Genomic DNA, 21,746 nt, shown 5'->3' on the forward strand with positions numbered 1-21,746 from the left:
TGAACTGAATAACAAACAACCCTTACGACAAATTACGTTTAACCTCTTCAGGAATTCGATTCTGATTTGCTATTTGTTGTTTTGTTGCGTAATCTGGTGAGAAGACGTAAACACGGCCTATACTAGGCTAGGCCTTTTTCTGCTCTCATTTCTTATTATTCTTGAGATGGGATGAGACTTATGTATCTGAGGAGAAAATCCTGTCTCAGTGACGCTTTACCTACCATAAATACGCCGTGGACTAACCCGGACACAAACCAGGGACTCCGTAACAAAAATCCGTATCCTGAGCTATGGTACGACCATGCCAATGTATAATAGAGAACAGTTTGTTTCTCTATATGCTATATTAATGTGTTTAATTCTGTGAGCATAGACCAATAGCTAACCTGTCCTTTTTACTCTGAGTGCGTCCTGAATTCCTTAGAGTTTAAAATTGCATGTAAATACAAAATAAATATAAACCCCCACAACAGAAATAGTTGGAATTACGATAGGCTTATACGTAATATTCAAGATGGTGTACGTGGTCCAGGAGAGGTTATAAAATGTTAAATAAATTAAATTAAATAAAGATAAACTCCGGTTAAACCCCATTACAGCAAAAACATTGGGCAAGATACTATAATGAACTCTGGACCTGAGAAGAAAATATTGGATGCAAGGTTAATTGTATGATAGATGAAAATGTTGACCCAGAAGAATTATAGGAAACAGAAACTTGATAAAACAAGAAAACCTCCTGGTTATGGCGGCATAAATGTTGAATTTAAAAAGTACGCAGGGCCCACTGTCCACTATAGATTTTTAATTCCTTTAAACGGGCCTATTTGTCAGAAATTATTTTTACACATCTGAGGAGTGGAACACAGCAATTTTAGTAAAAAAAATTTTAAGAAGGGAGACAAAGCGATTTTCAATAATTATAGGAAAATAAGGTCTTTAAGTTCAGCGTACAAATTTGTGAAAAATATCACACGAAATACAATTATAAAAAATAATAAATCAAATGATATAAGAGCAAAATGGTTTCTCCTTAATAAATTTGAGGTGTATATCCCATCTGATCGATGACTGCTGATTTACTTCGTACGATGGCTCTAGGGGGAAGCAGAGGTTACAAGTGCGCACGCAACCAGGCAGGATTTTCTAAGCTGACCACAGGCACTCCTTGGTCAGACGACTTATACCAGAATATTTTGTTAAGGTGGTTCAGAGTGTGTTATCAAAAAAGAAGAATTTGCGTTAAGGAAGGCAACGTTCAATGCAATATCCTAGGATAAACAAATAGAAAGGTAAGATAGGACAGCCCACTATCACCTATACCAGTGGTATTCAACCTGGGGTACGCGAAAACATCTTAGTTGGTACGTGAAATTTAAAAAAAATAATTATTTTATGATAAACACTGAATAATGAGTAATGTAATTTATTTAATTTATTTTAGATGTAGATTATATACTATGTATAACTTGAATTATACACCAACAACTTTGGGGGTACAAAGTTGAAGAGAAATTATATCTGGGGGTACGCGAAGACATCTAAGGGGGTACGTGAAATTTAAAAAAAATAATTATTTTATGATAAACACTGAATAATCAGTAATGTAATTTATTTAATTTATTTTAGATGTAGATTATATACTAAGTATAACTTGAATTATACACCAACAACTTTGGGGGTACAAAGTTGAAGAGAAATTATATCTGGGGGTACGCGAACAAAAAATGGTTGAATACCACTGACCTATACAACTTCATATTTCTGTTGGCGATGTTATAACAAGATGGCAGTAAGTACTTGAGCAAAATAACTTAAAACAACTGGAACGTAATACATTTCTAATTGCCGAATATCACGTGTGATAGAAGAAAATATAAGTAGAATTTGCAACGAATTTCAAATAAATTAAGCAATATGACTTAACATTTTCAATCGACTTTTAAAGGAAACCACTGAGAGAAAATCATTTAACCGGGACCGTCATGTGGACAGAATGGTACATATCGTAAAGCGTCCCAAGAGGACCGTCGGAAAGATCAATCTACCCAGCAGATGGACGAAATGAGCTGTTGAACTTCACGTTGATTATATTATTCGTATTTATCTCTCATTACTAATATAATCATGTCGTATATGTGTATTTATATACATATGTCTTGTACTATGTATGCGTGTGTATATACATGTATGTAGCTTACATATGTATGTATTATATTTATGTATATTATCGTTTGCTCGTATTTTCATTCAACAAACTCGCTCCGTTCGATAAAACGGAGAATTCGTAAAATACACAGATAAGGACGAAAATTGCAAGGAAAGGGCGTACAAGGACGTAAACTTTGAACACTTCAGGGACACACCACAGCATTCATATAGAGGAATCATTAAAACCTCACACAGCAAATTCAATTAAACCGCTCGACTAATGTTTGTTATTTGAAAATGGAAAGGACTATGAGAGGGAGGTCTTTGATTAAAATGGAAACACTTTTAATGTATGCGACAATTTCGTAAAAATCCGTCATATTTTCAAGTGATTTCATTCGATCGGCGTAAGATATGTTTAAAAATTCAAAGGCCACTATTCGGCAAACCCTTCGACTGATATCGACGTGACTCTGGCAAGACTCTGACATGTGTATCAACTCAAACTGAAATGAATATGGTCACTCAGATTCCTGCAGTTCGGCAGATATATGCTTCCGAAAAAATGACTACCGAATAACCTTGAAAATTTCAAAGGTCTCTATTCTGCAAACCCTTCGACTGATATCGACGTGACTATTACATGTAGCCGACATGTGCATAAACTCAAACTGACATGAATATGGTCACTCAGATTCCTGCAGTTCGGCAGATATATGCTTTCGAAAAATGACTACCGAATGACTTTGAAAAATTCAAAGGTCTCTATTCGGCAAACCCTTCGACTGATATCGACGTGACTATGACACTACTCTGACATGTGCATAAACTCAAACTGACATGAATATGGTCACTCAGATTCCTGCAGTTCGGCAGATATATGGTTTCGAAAAAATGACTCCCGAATGACCTTGAACATTTAAAAGGTCTCTATTCGGCAAACCCTTCGACTGATATCGACGTGACTATGACATGCCACTGACATGTGCATAAACTCAAACTGACATGAATATGGTCACTCAGATTCCTGCAGTTCGGCAGATATATGCTTTCTAAAAAATGACTACCGAATGACCTTGAACATTTCAAAGGTCTCTATTCGGCAAATCCTTTGACTGATATCGACGTGACTGTGACATGACGCCGACATGTGCATAAACTCAAACTGACATGAATATGGTCACTCAGATTCCTGCAGTTCGGCAGATATATGCTTTCTAAAAAATGACTACCGAATGACCTTGAAATTTTCAAACGTCTCTATTCGGCAACCCTTCGACTGATATCGACACGACTATGACATGACTCTGATATGTGTATAAACTCAAACTGACATGAATATGGTCACTCAGATTCCTGCAGTTCGGCAGATATATGCTTTCGAAAAAATGACTACCGGATGACCTTGAATATTCCAAAGGTCTCTATTTGGCAAATCCTTCAACTTATATCGACGTGATTATGGCATGAATCTGGCATGTGCAAAAACTCAAACTATTATGAATATGGACACTCAGATTCCTGCAGTTCGGCAGATATATGCTTTCAAAAAAATGACTACCGAATAACCTTGAACATTTCAAAGGCCTCTATTCGGCAAACCCTTCGACTGATATCGACGTGACTATGACATGACTATGACATGTGCATAAACTCAAACTGACATGAATATGGTCACTCACATTCCTGCAGTTCGGCAGATATATGCTTTCGAAAAAATGACTACCGAATGACCTTGAAAATTTCAAAGGCCGCTATTCGGCAAACGCTTCGACTGATATCGACGTGACTATGACATGACACTGACATGTGCATAAACTCAAACTGACATGAATATGGTCACTCAGATTCCTGCAGTTCGGCAGATATATGCTTTCGAAAAAATGACTACGGAATGACCTTGAAAATTTCAAAGGTCTCTATTCTGGAAACCCTTCGACTGATATCGACATGACTATGACATGACTCTGACATGTGCATAAACTCAAACTGACATGAATATGGTCACTCAGATTCCTGCAGATCTGCAGATATATGCTTTCCAAAAAATGACTACCGAATGACCTTGAAAATTTCAAAGGTCTCTATTCAGCAAACCCTTCGACTGATATCGACGTGACTATGGCACGACTCTGACATGTGCATAAACTCAAACTGATATGAATATGGTCACTCACATTCCTGCAGTTCGGCAGATATATGGTTTCGAAAAAATGACCACCGAATAAACTTGAAAATTTCAAAGGCCTCTATTCGGCAAACTCTCCGACTGATATCGACGAGACTATGACATGACTCTGACATGTGCATAAACTCAAACTGACATGAATATGATCACTCAGATTCCTGCAGTTCGGCAGATATATGCTTTCGAAAAAATGACTACCGAATGACCTTGAAATTTTCAAAGGTCTCTATTCGGCAAACCCTTCGACTGATATCGACACGACTATGACATGACTCTGATATGTGTATAAACACAAACTGACATGAATATGGTCACTCAGATTCCTGCAGTTCGGCAGATATATGCTTTCGAAAAAATGACTACCGAATGACCATGAAAAGTTCAAAGGTCTCTATTCGGCAAACCCTTCGACTGATATTGACGTGACTATGGCACGACTCTGACATGTGCATAAACTCAAACTGATATGAATATGGTCACTCAGATTCCTGCAGTTCGGCAGATATATGCTTTCGAAAAAATGACTACCGAATAAACTTGAAAATTTCAAAGGCCTCTATTCGGCAAACGCTTCAACTGATATCTACGTGACTATGACATGACACTGACATCTGCATAAACTCAAACTGACATGAATATGGTCACTTAGATTCTTGCAGTTCGCCAGATATATGCTTTCCAAAAAATGACTACCGAATGACCTTGAAAATTTCAAAGGCCGCTATTCGGCAAACGCTTCAACTGATATCGACGTGACTATGACATGACTCTGACATGTGTATAAACTCAAACTGACATGAATATGGTCACTCAGATTCCTGCAGTTCGGCAGATATATGCTTTCGAATAAATTGACTACCGAATGACTTTGAAACTTTCAAAGGCCTCAATTCGGCAAACCCTTCGAATGATATTGACGTGACTATGACATGACTCTGACATATGCATAAACTCAAACTGACATGAATATGGTCACTCAGATTCCTGCAGTTCGGCAGATATATGCTTCCGAAAAAATGACTACCGAATGACCTTGAAAATTTCAAAGGTCTCTATTCTGCAAACCCTTCGACTGATATCGACGTGACTATTACATGTAGCCGACATGTGCATAAACTCAAACTGACATGAATATGGTCACTCAGATTCCTGCAGTTCGGCAGATATATGCTTTCGAAAAATGACTACCGAATGACTTTGAAAAATTCAAAGGTCTCTATTCGGCAAACCCTTCGACTGATATCGACGTGACTATGACACTACTCTGACATGTGCATAAACTCAAACTGACATGAATATGGTCACTCAGATTCCTGCAGTTCGGCAGATATATGGTTTCGAAAATATGACTCCCGAATGACCTTGAACATTTAAAAGGTCTCTATTCGGCAAACCCTTCGACTGATATCGACGTGACTATGACATGACACTGACATGTGCATAAACTCAAACTGACATGAATATGGTCACTCAGATTCCTGCAGTTCGGCAGATATATGCTTTCTAAAAAATGACTACCGAATGACCTTGAACATTTCAAAGGTCTCTATTCGGCAAATCCTTTGACTGATATCGACGTGACTGTGACATGACGGCGACATGTGCATAAACTCAAACTGACATGAATATGGTCACTCAGATTCCTGCAGTTCGGCAGATATATGCTTTCTAAAAAATGACTACCGAATGACCTTGAAATTTTCAAACGTCTCTATTCGGCAAACCCTTCGAATGATATCGACGTTACTATGACATGACTCTGACATGTGCATAAACTCAAACTGATATGAATATGGTCACTCACATTCCTGCAGTTCGGCAGATATATGGTTTCGAAAAAATGACTACCGAATGATCTTGAAAATTCCAAAGGTCTCTATTTGGCAAACCCTTCAACTTATATCGACGTGATTATGGCATGAATCTGGCATGTGCAAAAACTCAAACTATTATGAATATGGACACTCAGATTCCTGCAGTTCGGCAGATATATGCTTTCAAAAAAATGACTACCGAATGACCTTGAACATTTCAAAGGCCTCTATTCGGCAAACCCTTCGACTGATATCGACGTGACTATGACATGACTATGACATGTGCATAAACTCAAACTGACATGAATATGGTCACTCACATTCCTGCAGTTCGGCAGATATATGCTTTCGAAAAAATGACTACCGAATGACCTTGAAAATTTCAAAGGCCGCTATTCGGCAAACTCTTCGACTGATATCGACGTGACTATGACATGACACTGACATGTGCATAAACTCAAACTGACATGAATATGGTCACTCAGATTCCTGCAGTTCGGCAGATATATGCTTTCGAAAAAATGACTACGGAATGACCTTGAAAATTTCAAAGGTCTCTATTCTGGAAACCCTTCGACTGATATCGACATGACTATGACATGACTCTGACATGTGCGTAAACTCAAACTGACATGAATATGGTCACTCAGATTCCTGCAGATCTGCAGATATATGCTTTCCAAAAAATGACTACCGAATGACCTTGAAAATTTCAAAGGTCTCTATTCAGCAAACCCTTCGACTGATATCGACGTGACTATGGCACGACACTGACATGTGCATAAACTCAAACTGATATGAATATGGTCACTCACATTCCTGCAGTTCGGCAGATATATGGTTTCGAAAAAATGACCACCGAATAAACTTGAAAATTTCAAAGGCCTCTATTCGGCAAACTCTCCGACTGATATCGACGTGACTATGACATGACTCTGACATGTGCATGAACTCAAACTGACATGAATATGATCACTCAGATTCCTGCAGTTCGGCAGATATATGCTTTCGAAAAAATGACTACCGAATGACCTTGAAATTTTCAAAGGTTTCTATTCGGCAAACCCTTCGACTGATATCGACACGACTATGACATGTCTCTGATATGTGTATAAACTCAAACTGACATGAATATGGTCACTCAGATTCCTGCAGATCTGCAGATATATGCTTTCCAAAAAATGACTACCGAATGACCTTGAAATTTTCAAAGGTCTCTATTCAGCAAACCCTTCGACTGATATCGACGTGACTATGGCACGACTCTGACATGTGCATAAACTCAAACTGATATGAATATGGTCACTCACATTCCTGCAGTTCGGCAGATATATGCTTTCGAAAAAATGACTACCGAATGACCTTGAAATTTTCAAAGGTTTCTATTCGGCAAACCCTTCGACTGATATCGACACGACTATGACATGTCTCTGATATGTGTATAAACTCAAACTGACATGAATATGGTCACTCAGATTCCTGCAGATCTGCAGATATATGCTTTCCAAAAAATGACTACCGAATGACCTTGAAAATTTCAAAGGTCTCTATTCAGCAAACCCTTCGACTGATATCGACGTGACTATGGCACGACTCTGACATGTGCATAAACTCAAACTGATATGAATATGGTCACTCAGATTCCTGCAGTTCGGCAGATATATGCTTTCGAAAAAATGACTACCGAATAAACTTGAAAATTTCAAAGGCCTCTATTCGGCAAACGCTTTAACTGATATCTACGTGACTATGACATGACACTGACATCTGCATAAACTCAAACTGACATGAATATGGTCACTTAGATTCTTGCAGTTCGCCAGATATATGCTTTCGAAAAAATGACTACCGAATGACCTTGAAAATTTCAAAGGCCGCTATTCGGCAAACGCTTCAACTGATATCGACGTGACTATGACATGACTCTGACATGTGTATAAACTCAAACTGACATGAATATGGTCACTCAGATTCCTGCAGTTCGGCAGATATATGCTTTCGAATAAATTGACTACCGAATGACTTTGAAACTTTCAAAGGCCTCAATTCGGCAAACCCTTCGAATGATATTGACGTGACTATGACATGACTCTGACATATGCATAAACTCAAACTGACATGAATATGGTCACTCAGATTCCTGCAGTTCGGCAGATATATGCTTTCGAATAAATTGACTACCGAATGACTTTGAAACTTTCAAGGGCCTCAATTCGGCAAACCCTTGGAATGATATCGACGTGACTATGACATGACTCTGACATGTGCATAAACTCAAACTGACATGAATATGGTCACTCAGATTCCTGCAGTTCGGCACATATATGCTTTCGAAAAATGACTACCGAATGACTTTGAAAAATTCAAAGGTCTCTATTCGGCAAACCCTTCGACTAATATCGACGTGACTATGACACTACTCTGACATGTGCATAAACTCAAACTGACATGAATATGGTCACTCAGATTCCTGCAGTTCGGCAGATATATGGTTTCGAAAAAATGACTCCCGAATGACCTTGAACATTTAAAAGGTCTCTATTCGGCAAACCCTTCGACTGATATCGACGTGACTATGACATGCCACTGACATGTGCATAAACTCAAACTGACATGAATATGGTCACTCAGATTCCTGCAGTTCGGCAGATATATGCTTTCTAAAAAATGACTACCGAATGACCTTGAACATTTCAAAGGTCTCTATTCGGCAAATCCTTTGACTGATATCGACGTGACTGTGACATGACGCCGACATGTGCATAAACTCAAACTGACATGAATATGGTCACTCAGATTCCTGCAGTTCGGCAGATATATGCTTTCTAAAAAATGACTACCGAATGACCTTGAAATTTTCAAACGTCTCTATTCGGCAAACCCTTCGACTGATATCGACACGACTATGACATGACTCTGATATGTGTATAAACTCAAACTGACATGAATATGGTCACTCAGATTCCTGCAGTTCGGCAGATATATGCTTTCGAAAAAATGACTACCGGATGACCTTGAATATTCCAAAGGTCTCTATTTGGCAAACCCTTCAACTTATATCGACGTGATTATGGCATGAATCTGGCATGTGCAAAAACTCAAACTATTATGAATATGGACACTCAGATTCCTGCAGTTCGGCAGATATATGCTTTCAAAAAAATGACTACCGAATAACCTTGAACATTTCAAAGGCCTCTATTCGGCAAACCCTTCGACTGATATCGACGTGACTATGACATGACTATGACATGTGCATAAACTCAAACTGACATGAATATGGTCACTCACATTCCTGCAGTTCGGCAGATATATGCTTTCGAAAAAATGACTACCGAATGACCTTGAAAATTTCAAAGGCCGCTATTCGGCAAACGCTTCGACTGATATCGACGTGACTATGACATGACACTGACATGTGTATAAACTCAAACTGACATGAATATGGTCACTCAGATTCCTGCAGTTCGGCAGATATATGCTTTCGAAAAAATGACTACGGAATGACCTTGAAAATTTCAAAGGTCTCTATTCTGGAAACCCTTCGACTGATATCGACATGACTATGACATGACTCTGACATGTGCATAAACTCAAACTGACATGAATATGGTCACTCAGATTCCTGCAGATCTGCAGATATATGCTTTCCAAAAAATGACTACCGAATGACCTTGAAAATTTCAAAGGTCTCTATTCAGCAAACCCTTCGACTGATATCGACGTGACTATGGCACGACTCTGACATGTGCATAAACTCAAACTGATATGAATATGGTCACTCACATTCCTGCAGTTCGGCAGATATATGGTTTCGAAAAAATGACCACCGAATTAACTTGAAAATTTCAAAGGCCTCTATTCGGCAAACTCTCCGACTGATATCGACGAGACTATGACATGACTCTGACATGTGCATAAACTCAAACTGACATGAATATGATCACTCAGATTCCTGCAGTTCGGCAGATATATGCTTTCGAAAAAATGACTACCGAATGACCTTGAAATTTTCAAAGGTCTCTATTCGGCAAACCCTTCGACTGATATCGACACGACTATGACATGACTCTGATATGTGTATAAACTCAAACTGACATGAATATGGTCACTCAGATTCCTGCAGTTCGGCAGATATATGCTTTCGAAAAAATGACTACCGAATGACCTTGAAAATTTCAAAGGTCTCTATTCGGCAAACCCTTCGACTGATATTGACGTGACTATGGCACGACTCTGACATGTGCATAAACTCAAACTGATATGAATATGGTCACTCAGATTCCTGCAGTTCGGCAGATATATGCTTTCGAAAAAATGACTACCGAATAAACTTGAAAATTTCAAAGGCCTCTATTCGGCAAACGCTTCAACTGATATCTACGTGACTATGACATGACACTGACATCTGCATAAACTCAAACTGACATGAATATGGTCACTTAGATTCTTGCAGTTCGCCAGATATATGCTTTCGAAAAAATGACTACCGAATGACCTTGAAAATTTCAAAGGCCGCTATTCGGCAAACGCTTCAACTGATATCGACGTGACTATGACATGACTCTGACATGTGCATAAACTCAAACTGACATGAATATGGTCACTCAGATTCCTGCAGTTCGGCAGATATATGCTTTCGAATAAATTGACTACCGAATGACTTTGAAACTTTCAAAGGCCTCAATTCGGCAAACCCTTCGAATGATATTGACGTGACTATGACATGACTCTGACATATGCATAAACTCAAACTGACATGAATATGGTCACTCACATTCCTGCAGTTCGGCAGATATATGGTTTCGAAAAAATGACTCCCGAATGACCTTGAACATTTTAAAGGTCTCTATTCGGCAAACCCTTCGACTGATATCGACGTGACTATGACATGACACTGACATGTGCATAAACTCAAACTGACATGAATATGGTCACTCAGATTCCTGCAGTTCGGCAGATATATGCTTTCTAAAAAATGACTACCGAATGACCTTGAACATTTCAAAGGTCTCTATTCGGCAAATCCTTTGACTGATATCGACGTGACTGTGACATGACGGCGACATGTGCATAAACTCAAACTGACATGAATATGGTCACTCAGATTCCTGCAGTTCGGCAGATATATGCTTTCTAAAAAATGACTACCGAATGACCTTGAAATTTTCAAACGTCTCTATTCGGCAAACCCTTCGAATGATATCGACGTTACTATGACATGACTCTGACATGTGCATAAACTCAAACTGATATGAATATGGTCACTCACATTCCTGCAGTTCGGCAGATATATGGTTTCGAAAAAATGACTACCGAATGATCTTGAAAATTCCAAAGGTCTCTATTTGGCAAACCCTTCAACTTATATCGACGTGATTATGGCATGAATCTGGCATGTGCAAAAACTCAAACTATTATGAATATGGACACTCAGATTCCTGCAGTTCGGCAGATATATGCTTTCAAAAAAATGACTACCGAATGACCTTGAACATTTCAAAGGCCTCTATTCGGCAAACCCTTCGACTGATATCGACGTGACTATGACATGACTATGACATGTGCATAAACTCAAACTGACATGAATATGGTCACTCACATTCCTGCAGTTCGGCAGATATATGCTTTCGAAAAAATGACTACCGAATGACCTTGAAAATTTCAAAGGCCGCTATTCGGCAAACTCTTCGACTGATATCGACGTGACTATGACATGACACTGACATGTGCATAAACTCAAACTGACATGAATATGGTCACTCAGATTCCTGCAGTTCGGCAGATATATGCTTTCGAAAAAATGACTACGGAATGACCTTGAAAATTTCAAAGGTCTCTATTCTGGAAACCCTTCGACTGATATCGACATGACTATGACATGACTCTGACATGTGCGTAAACTCAAACTGACATGAATATGGTCACTCAGATTCCTGCAGATCTGCAGATATATGCTTTCCAAAAAATGACTACCGAATGACCTTGAAAATTTCAAAGGTCTCTATTCAGCAAACCCTTCGACTGATATCGACGTGACTATGGCACGACTCTGACATGTGCATAAACTCAAACTGATATGAATATGGTCACTCACATTCCTGCAGTTCGGCAGATATATGCTTTCGAAAAAATGACTACCGAATGACCTTGAAATTTTCAAAGGTTTCTATTCGGCAAACCCTTCGACTGATATCGACACGACTATGACATGTCTCTGATATGTGTATAAACTCAAACTGACATGAATATGGTCACTCAGATTCCTGCAGATCTGCAGATATATGCTTTCCAAAAAATGACTACCGAATGACCTTGAAAATTTCAAAGGTCTCTATTCAGCAAACCCTTCGACTGATATCGACGTGACTATGTCACGACTCTGACATGTGCATAAACTCAAACTGATATGAATATGGTCACTCAGATTCCTGCAGTTCGGCAGATATATGCTTTCGAAAAAATGACTACCGAATAAACTTGAAAATTTCAAAGGCCTCTATTCGGCAAACGCTTTAACTGATATCTACGTGACTATGACATGACACTGACATGTGCATAAACTCAAACTGACATGAATATGGTCACTTAGATTCTTGCAGTTCGCCAGATATATGCTTTCGAAAAAATGACTACCGAATGACCTTGAAAATTTCAAAGGCCGCTATTCGGCAAACGCTTCAACTGATATCGACGTGACTATGACATGACTCTGACATGTGTATAAACTCAAACTGACATGAATATGGTCACTCAGATTCCTGCAGTTCGGCAGATATATGCTTTCGAATAAATTGACTACCGAATGACTTTGAAACTTTCAAAGGCCTCAATTCGGCAAACCCTTCGAATGATATTGACGTGACTATGACATGACTCTGACATATGCATAAACTCAAACTGACATGAATATGGTCACTCAGATTCCTGCAGTTCGGCAGATATATGCTTTCGAATAAATTGACTACCGAATGACTTTGAAACTTTCAAGGGCCTCAATTCGGCAAACCCTTGGAATGATATCGACGTGACTATGACATGACTCTGACATGTGCATAAACTCAAACTGACATGAATATGGTCACTCAGATTCCTGCAGTTCGGCAGATATATGCTTCCGAAAAAATGACTACCGAATGACCTTTAATTCAGAGATATTTGAGAGGTCCCATAATTCACGCTAAATTTACTGAGAAAAGCTAACAAAAATCTTGTTCGGGCTGAGGATTGCTTTACACTGCAGAACAGTCCGTTCGCGGACATTGCACGCTTCACAGTTTCGACTTGTCCCTGCCATTCACGTGTTAAGTCGTGTTACGAAAAGCGACAGAAAACTACTACAAGATTAAGCAATGGTCTCTGATAACGATGTCGTAAGTAGTTCGCTGCGAATTTCGACCGCTTTGCATTCTGGGAATTTATCGATACTCAAATTATTTATCGACTCTACATCCTAGTAGTATCGAATGAGATGGGAAGATTATTGGTTAGTATTTAGAATTGGAAATAGGCTGTCGTGACGTATTTGGAAGTATTATTCCTGCATTAGCCTGGACACAATGAGAAAATATAGAAATTTCTCTGTCAAGCCGCTAGTAAACCGGCCGAGATTTAAACCTGGTTCCTCCCAAACACGTCAACAGCGCTATCGTCACATTTTCCCACTAGTTCACTGAAGAAATTGCCCTTAGTAAGTAAAAATCCCAGGCCCGATCTAATGTGAAGTGAAAAATCTCACAGATGTTGAGAATCGAACCCAAGCTGCCAGGGATATGCTATTTAATGTGCCATCCATTCTCACGATTTAATTCTGCATTATCGTAGAAGCCGTGCACACTCAATTGGCTTACGTAATGTTTAGTTTGTGAACTTTGCGATTCGATTAATCGAACATATCTGTGTGTTCGATGGTGGTATGAAAACAAATGAATGGTAACTGCGTACGACCTTGAACTTCCAGATAACCGTGGCGAAGTCACCGCGTAACTAATATGTAGCTGACAACCTTGATGCGTCTCTCTCTCACAAAGTAAGATAATATGAACGTATGATGGGGATATCACTTCTGTCTGTCTTCATGTTTTATCTACGAAACTACTTAACGAATTCAGTAAGGTAACTCGCGGTTTACGAACGAGTTCCGTTTCAAGACGTGGTTCGTTATGTGTATCTTACATTCCTGAGCTTTTACGATACGTATTGTACACGTTAGCAGCCATTTTAAAACATTAAAACCATGTACTAAACATCGAATGGTCTATACCAGCGGTATTCAACCTTTTTTGTTCGCTACCCCCAGATATAATTTCTCTTCAACTTTGTACCCCCAAAGTTGTTGGTGTATAATTCAAGTTATACGTAGTATATAATCTACATCTAAAATAAATTAAATAAATTACATTACTGATTATTCAGTGTTTATCATAAAATAATATTTTTTTTAAATTTCACGTACCCCCTAAGATGTCTTCGCGTACCCCCGGGGGTACGCATACCCCAGGTTGAATACCACTGATCTGTACATTACGTTTTATTGTAATGTATGTGAGCGTTATGCGAGAAAATATTCTACGCGGCGTGGCATGTAAACCAACGTGTTCTTACTAGATATTTCAATTTTATTAACCAAAATAGTTCAGTATAATTATCATGTAATAATTTTCTGATAATTATTATAATAAATTAAAAATTAAAATAATAAAATTAAATAATAATAAATAATATTAATAATATTAAAATTGTAATAAATACTTTTTTAAAAAGTTTGTGTATTTAAATCTTACAATTATGTTCACTATACGTTTGGCATTTCTTTTTATAAGGAACTCTATCTATTGGCGAATTTAAGAAATTTTGAATGAATTGTGACGTTTGTTATAGCGAATGTTTGTGAATCGAACGTTCGTAAACCGAGAGTTGCCTGTAGTAGGGGACCACAATGAATGTTGACGGACGGATTTAACATTACATGTAACTAAATATTTTATTTTTAAAAATGTACTACACGAAACGTTAACACATGCCATAAAATAGGCTTCATATTAATATTTGCAATTTCACTTAAAGCGTTTATCGAGATGTAAGTTAAATTAAATTCCTAGTCTAATGTAAATAGCCTAGATGTACAAAAATAGATTTGTAACTGCAATTAAAATTAACAAACTGCTGGTATCCATGTATTTTCCTCGTGTAGAGATTATATATATTATTCATACAGTACGGAAGGAAGATTATTATATGGACGTATTAAATAAATTATTAAAAAAAATGTAAACTTCTACCAGACTACACAGCATTGTAAAGCAGAAGACAGCCAGATTATTAAATAAATTTTTGGAGTTAAATTATTGACAAGACTTTGAAATATAAAGGCTGTAATTAAATCACTACAAAATCTTGAAAAGCAAACGTTAATACTTTTGAATACGTAGACCTTGGTTTATTAGATTCGTATAAATACCGATAGTTAATGACGCAGAAAACGTAAATGGTATGGAGATTTTTTAGCTGAAAATGGTTTATAATTTGTTAATCTTCAACCTCTGTTAACTCCTGCGTGTGAAAGGCAAAAGATTGAACAGTTGTAGGTAAAAATTTGTCATCAATTATGCCAATAATACGTCGAAGTTCTGCAGACAAAGGGCCACTTCAGTCAGCAGGAATTACGATGTTGTGTGGGCCTAGTGCTCAGACATTGCTGGTTACATATTTTCAGGCGCTAACGGTAATCCGAACCATCTGTCTGCCTGCAGTTGTATCGTTCATTCACACACGACCATCACCAATTTAAGGTAAATGTTCCTTTCTTTAAGAAATGCAAGTATGTTAACGTTATCATATTGTCAAATGTCTGTCTTACCCTTAAAAGTTTGAACCAAGCAGCCAATTTCCAAACTTCGATGGAACGTTATGAGTTTGGAAGTGATCCAAAATTCGTTACTTAAAATTTCTCATTATCAGAAATAAAAACATGGCGAATGCGCAAACTTGCGTTGTAGAAGCGACACTAGCTCCCCACTAAATATACGGTGCTGAAATTACGTACTATATCTTGGCATAAATACGCAACTTTAGACGATAATTATTTTTGTTAAATTCAAAACATGGCGAACGTGCAAGATGTTTATTTAATTTATAATTCGACAGCGGCAATCAATCAACCATTGAAGGATTTGAAATTAGGAATGGAAATAGTTCATGCATTCACCTACAAATGATATATTAAATAATGTTTATAAGTCATCAATAACAGACGTCAGGACAGTACAAAATTTTGAGGTCGAAGTCTGTCAAATTTCACGTAGTCGAAGTGAAAGTTTAAGTAACTAGTTCTTTGAGAAATAAAAGATAGATGGTGTTAATGCCTATCTGCTACCTGCCGTTACAAGCAAGCAAATATTACTCGAATTGGAATCGATCCTATGACCCTTGGCGGACGAGTACAGTACTCTGATGAATTATGAATTATTGTGTCTAACTGGCGATCACGATACGTTAACTAAAACATTGGTCAACGTGAATATACATTTAAAAAAAATTGTTTTAAATAATTTGTTGTAAAATTACGAAACTGGTCGACGGGAATATATATTAACAAAATTTTTGTTTTAAATAATTTGTTTTAAAATTACGAAACTGGTCGACGGGAATATATATTAACAACATTTTTGTTTTAAATAATTTGTTGTAAAATTACGAAACTGGTTGACGGGAATATATATTAACAAAATTTTTGTTTTAAATAATTTGTTTTAAAATTACGAAACTGGTCGACGGGAATATATATTAACAAAATTTTTGTTTTAAATATTTGTTGTAAAATTACGAAACTGGTCGACGGGAATATATATTACCAAAAATTTTGTTTTAAATAATTTGTTGTAAAATTACGAAACTGGTTGACGGGAATATATATTAACAAAATTTTTGTTTTAAATAATTTGTTGTAAAATTACGAAACTGGTCGACGTGAATATATATTAACAAAAATTTTGTTTTAAATAATTTGTTGTAAAATTACGAAACTGGTCGACGTGAATATATATTAACAAAATTTTTGTTTTAAATAATTTGTTGTAAAATTACGAAACTGGTCGACGGGAATATATATTACCAAAAATTTTGTTTTAAATAATTTGTTGTAAAATTACGAAACTGGTTGACGGGAATATATATTAACAAAATTTTTGTTTTAAATAATTTGTTGTAAAATTACGAAACTGGTCGACGTGAATATATATTAACAAAAATTTTGTTTAAAATAATTTGTTGTTGAGTGACGTTTCGGAAATTATATCTGGAAAATCAAATGCTTGCCTAAGCACGGGAAATCTAGTCATCAGACTCGAAAGAAACCACGACTGAGTACAAAATGGAAGAAATTGGAATTGACCAGGTGAAAGATTTAGACACTTTCTTCGCATACGTAATTAACTGCATCAAACTCTGGCCTTGCACGTGCCTCGGCGTATGTGTGCCATGACGTTCTAGCACAGCTGTATGAGTGTCAGACGAAAATCAAGTTTCTAAACGTGCCAGGGCTACGTACGTACCTGTGAGAAGAGATCGATCCTAACACCCTCTTGCGATCTGAGCCTCTGTACCACTTCTTCGTGATACTTGGCGCTAACTGGCGCGCCTGCGACGAGAAGTTGGCCTTATATTGCGGTCCTGAACTACAGGATGTTTCACAAACTCGTTCACACAACCAAAATATGTTAAATTCATAAAATTTTTATTTCATTTTAATTGAAAGCAACTTATAACTGATTTTGGAGTAAGATACAAAATAGTGGCGAATGCCCCGGTCTGGCTAGCAGTTCACTAACATTCCAAGAATGTAAAACATTTTTCTGTGCAACACAACAACAACATAATAAAAATAGCTTTATTATTATCTAAATACCTTTACGAATTATTGACACAAAATTCATAAATTAATTGCAATGTCCGTCAGTCCCCACATATCATATTAAAAACAACTAGACGGATTACAGTTAAATTTAAGCCAGATATTATGTATAATAAGTTAGAAGAATTAACTACCGTTTCATATATTAATAGATCTCTCGAAACAACTCTTACGTCATCACGCTATGCGAGACTGTGGTAATACATAGCGGCCGTCGATAGGTGGCTCTGGTAATAACAGTCGTAGTACTTAATTTTCTCGATAGGTGACTCTGAGAGGAATATAATAAGATAGCAATTATTCTGTGAGATTATAGTAGGTTTGTGTGCAAAGGTAAAGCTTAGGTTAGTTACGAATACAATGGAACAAAGACAATAAAAATGGCGCGAATATCGGAGAAGTTTTGTTAGCATTCCGGCGTCTAGTGAATGGTGTTCATTTGAAGGTATGGTTCATAAGAATGTAACTCAGATAGAACATCCGGTAGGCCTAGATTTAAATAACTAATTTTCCTTTAGTTTTCTGTGTGACTTTCTTTCAGGAGCAATGTGTACATAAATAGCATTGGACTAGAATGCTGTAGACTTTGATACATTGGAAGATCTGATAAATCCCGCAGTCTAACGCTGTATCTCTTAAACACGTGGTAGGGCATAGCATCGTTTGCTACCAAAAGATTCTGCAAAGTCACTCACTGAATCATAATTATGACGTGAAAATTCAATCTGGGACTAAGATTTTATTAGAGTGCGTCTCGCGTGTTTATGAACACACCCAATGAACTCTTTGATGTGTATATGTATTGATGTATGAAATTTATAGCATTCTGTAAGATAATAAAAACTGTGAGCGTTGAAAATCTCTTAAGGGGATTCATCATCGTCCATTCGAAAGCTGACGTCCTATTGTCAGAAAAAGTAAAAAGTTGAAAACAAAATTATTTTGTCTATAAAATTCCACTGAGTTCTTATACGAGGCTCGTCCACAAAGTAAGTTTCCCTGGGGCCGTTTACAGAAACAAAACACAATTTCATGGAAATATTTATTGCAACAGATACAGCAAGTGTCCAGCTATTTTTCGACATATTCGCCACCGGAATTGAGACATTTGTCATACCGTGGGACCAACTTTTGAATACCTGTGTCGTAGAAGTCTGCCGCCTGGGATTGGAACCACTGTGTGACAACCATCTCCGCCTCTCTGTCATTCTCAAAACGCTGACGCTGACCGGACAGGAATTTCTTGAGGTGTAGGAAAAGATGGAAATCACTGGGAGCGAGGTCCGGGCTGTAGGGTGAATGATTAAACACCTCCCAGCTGAACTCCTGCAGGAGACTTGCTGTCCGTCGAGCCGTGTGCGGCCTAGCGTTATCACTGACCGCACTTCACAGTCGGCGGGAGCTGGAATAAGAACCTCCATCTTCAACAGCTGCAACGATGCTACTGTGAGAACGCGGGAAGTGCCCTTAGTGCATGCGCCATGCTACGTCATTACTCTATCACGTACGCACAGTCGCTTCGCGCAATATTAGGTTTGCTAGCTGTGGGACGAGTGGGAAACTTACTTTGTGGACGCGCCTCGTATATTTGTTCCTCGCTTTGAAAGTTCTGTTCTGTTCATGCTTCAAGTAAGTAGTTAAGTAGCCATACGTTTTAAAGTTTCTATCAGGATATTTAAAAACTTTACCACTGCCAGCTCCATTTATGACGTAAATTTCTTTATCGACGTAATGTGTAATAAAATAGAACGAGGAGGTTTTCTACGGACTTTCCCTTTCGTGTGTCAGCGATTATAATTTACCTTGAAACACAAAGTCAACAGTTCTTTAAATATGCATTATATATTTTAACAACAATCTAAACTTCGCTCTCTCTATTATGATAGGGATATTTAAAGTCTCAAGACCAAGGGCCTCACGCTTTATCTTATCGACTCATGGAGTGTCGTGGACAATTTGTTAATATTTCATGACAACTTATCAAAAGTTCTAGGAAAACACATTCACATGTTAGAAGATAATTTGTTAAACAAATTTGTTGGTCTGTCATTTTTATTATCTAACTAACTAACTAACTAACTAACTAACTAGATGGCTTACGTAACCTTGTTGTGTCCTTTTGTTTATTGTTTTGTTCTGTCTCTGTGTTGATGTATCTCATTGTTTATTGTGTCTTATTGTTTTTGTTGTGTCCTTTTGTTTATTGTTTTGTTCTGTCTCATTGTGTTGATGTATCTCATTGTGCTGTTCTGTCTCATTGTTTTGTATGTTATTGTAGGACACTGCCACCGGGTATAAACCCATTTGCAGTCAATAATAAATAATAATAAAATAAACCGAATTAACCAAAGCCCTCCACCGACACCTGTCAAGGACTTCTTATTATATATTCTCTCAAAATTACGTTAAATATTAAAAGCAAATTATTTATTCATCACGTAGACTGAGAGAGAATTACATAAGTGCTTCATAAAGTCTGATTTCTTAATTATTTAACACAGGTTTTTTTTTTCAAGACGATCGAAAAGTCACGTAACCCATATTAAAATATTTGTTGATTATTGTAATTCAGTACAATTCGATTGGCTGTGGCTATACAAGGGTCCACGCAGATCTCGTTTTTATTTAACTTGCGAGAATTAGGTACTTAATTATGAGATGATAAAGTTGCGTCATATTGTGATAAATATATATTTGTTTAAATCTTGTCAGTCAAATCACAATAAAATTCCTATTAAATATTAAAATATTACTAAAATTAACATTTAAATATTTAAAATGATGTTCTCTATCTAAATGTTCGATTTACATTAGAACATCACTTTTTACACGACATGTTTCAGTTCTAAAAGAACTATCTTCAGGTGTATAAAATTATATAAACTTAAATATAATTTCTTAAATGCAACTTTTAGTCAGATGTTTATCAGATACTTACTTAGATACTTATACGATCCGTTCTTCAGTGCCTTGAGAATCTGCGGGTCCCAACTTTTCGTTTGCTCGATCTATAGGTATTTTGGTAGGACTCCTTAGACGAGGGATCGGCCTGTCGCAAGGCCTCTACCTGTACACAGGACAGCACAACACAGAAAAACATCCTTGGCTTGAGTGGGATTCGAACCCACGGTCCCAGTGACCGCGCGGCAGCGAGAATGAGTTTAGGGACAAATTTCCGCGATTCTCCTGCGACTAACAAATTGACAGAGTCTCGCCTGGTAAACTGTTTCTGTGACACAGAAAGTTTGTAGGACAGGAAGTCGTTTCGGTTGACCTTTGGTATTAAGTGACGATAGTTTGGACGATATCCGTCGAACTTTGATAATCTCTGGATATTCTGAGCACTCACTATGAAATGATTCCCCTTCATTTCACCGTATCGGACCAATACAAATCGAAATTAAACTTTGCTCGTCAATTTTGGCCACTACCACTGAAACCGTTCAAAATAATTATCATCTCACAAATGCATTCAGAATTCCCAATGCTTACATCACTCTTGCACTTTGGCGACGTTTGAGAGGTCCTTGCTGCCTCCATCATCGCCCTGATCATCTACAAGACGACATGGCTCAACAACCCAGAAGACAGCAATCTTCAGACTCACCGCCGTGTTGCTGTTCACGGGAGGTTATCCCGTCAGGCAACTTGTCCGAAGAAATTTTGGTTTGTTGGTTCT

General features: G+C 37.5%; 1 protein-coding gene across 1 annotated transcript in view; it reads right to left on the bottom strand.

The window, feature by feature from the left end:
• The window catches only part of LOC110829698 (mitochondrial amidoxime-reducing component 1), a 28,917-nt gene extending 11,140 nt beyond the window's left edge, over positions 1–17,777 (bottom strand). The window contains exon 1 of the mRNA XM_022063693.2: positions 17,709–17,777. The gene's annotated coding sequence lies outside the window, so the exon portion shown is untranslated. The remainder of the gene's footprint in view (positions 1–17,708) is intronic.
• Positions 17,778–21,746: the final 3,969 nt, after the last annotated feature.

This window comes from Zootermopsis nevadensis, unplaced genomic scaffold, assembly GCF_977971745.1.
Source record: "Zootermopsis nevadensis isolate Lab colony 2312 unplaced genomic scaffold, Znev_1.0 Znev_ptg000020l, whole genome shotgun sequence".
In the NCBI taxonomy this organism is placed as follows: domain Eukaryota; kingdom Metazoa; phylum Arthropoda; class Insecta; order Blattodea; family Termopsidae; genus Zootermopsis; species Zootermopsis nevadensis.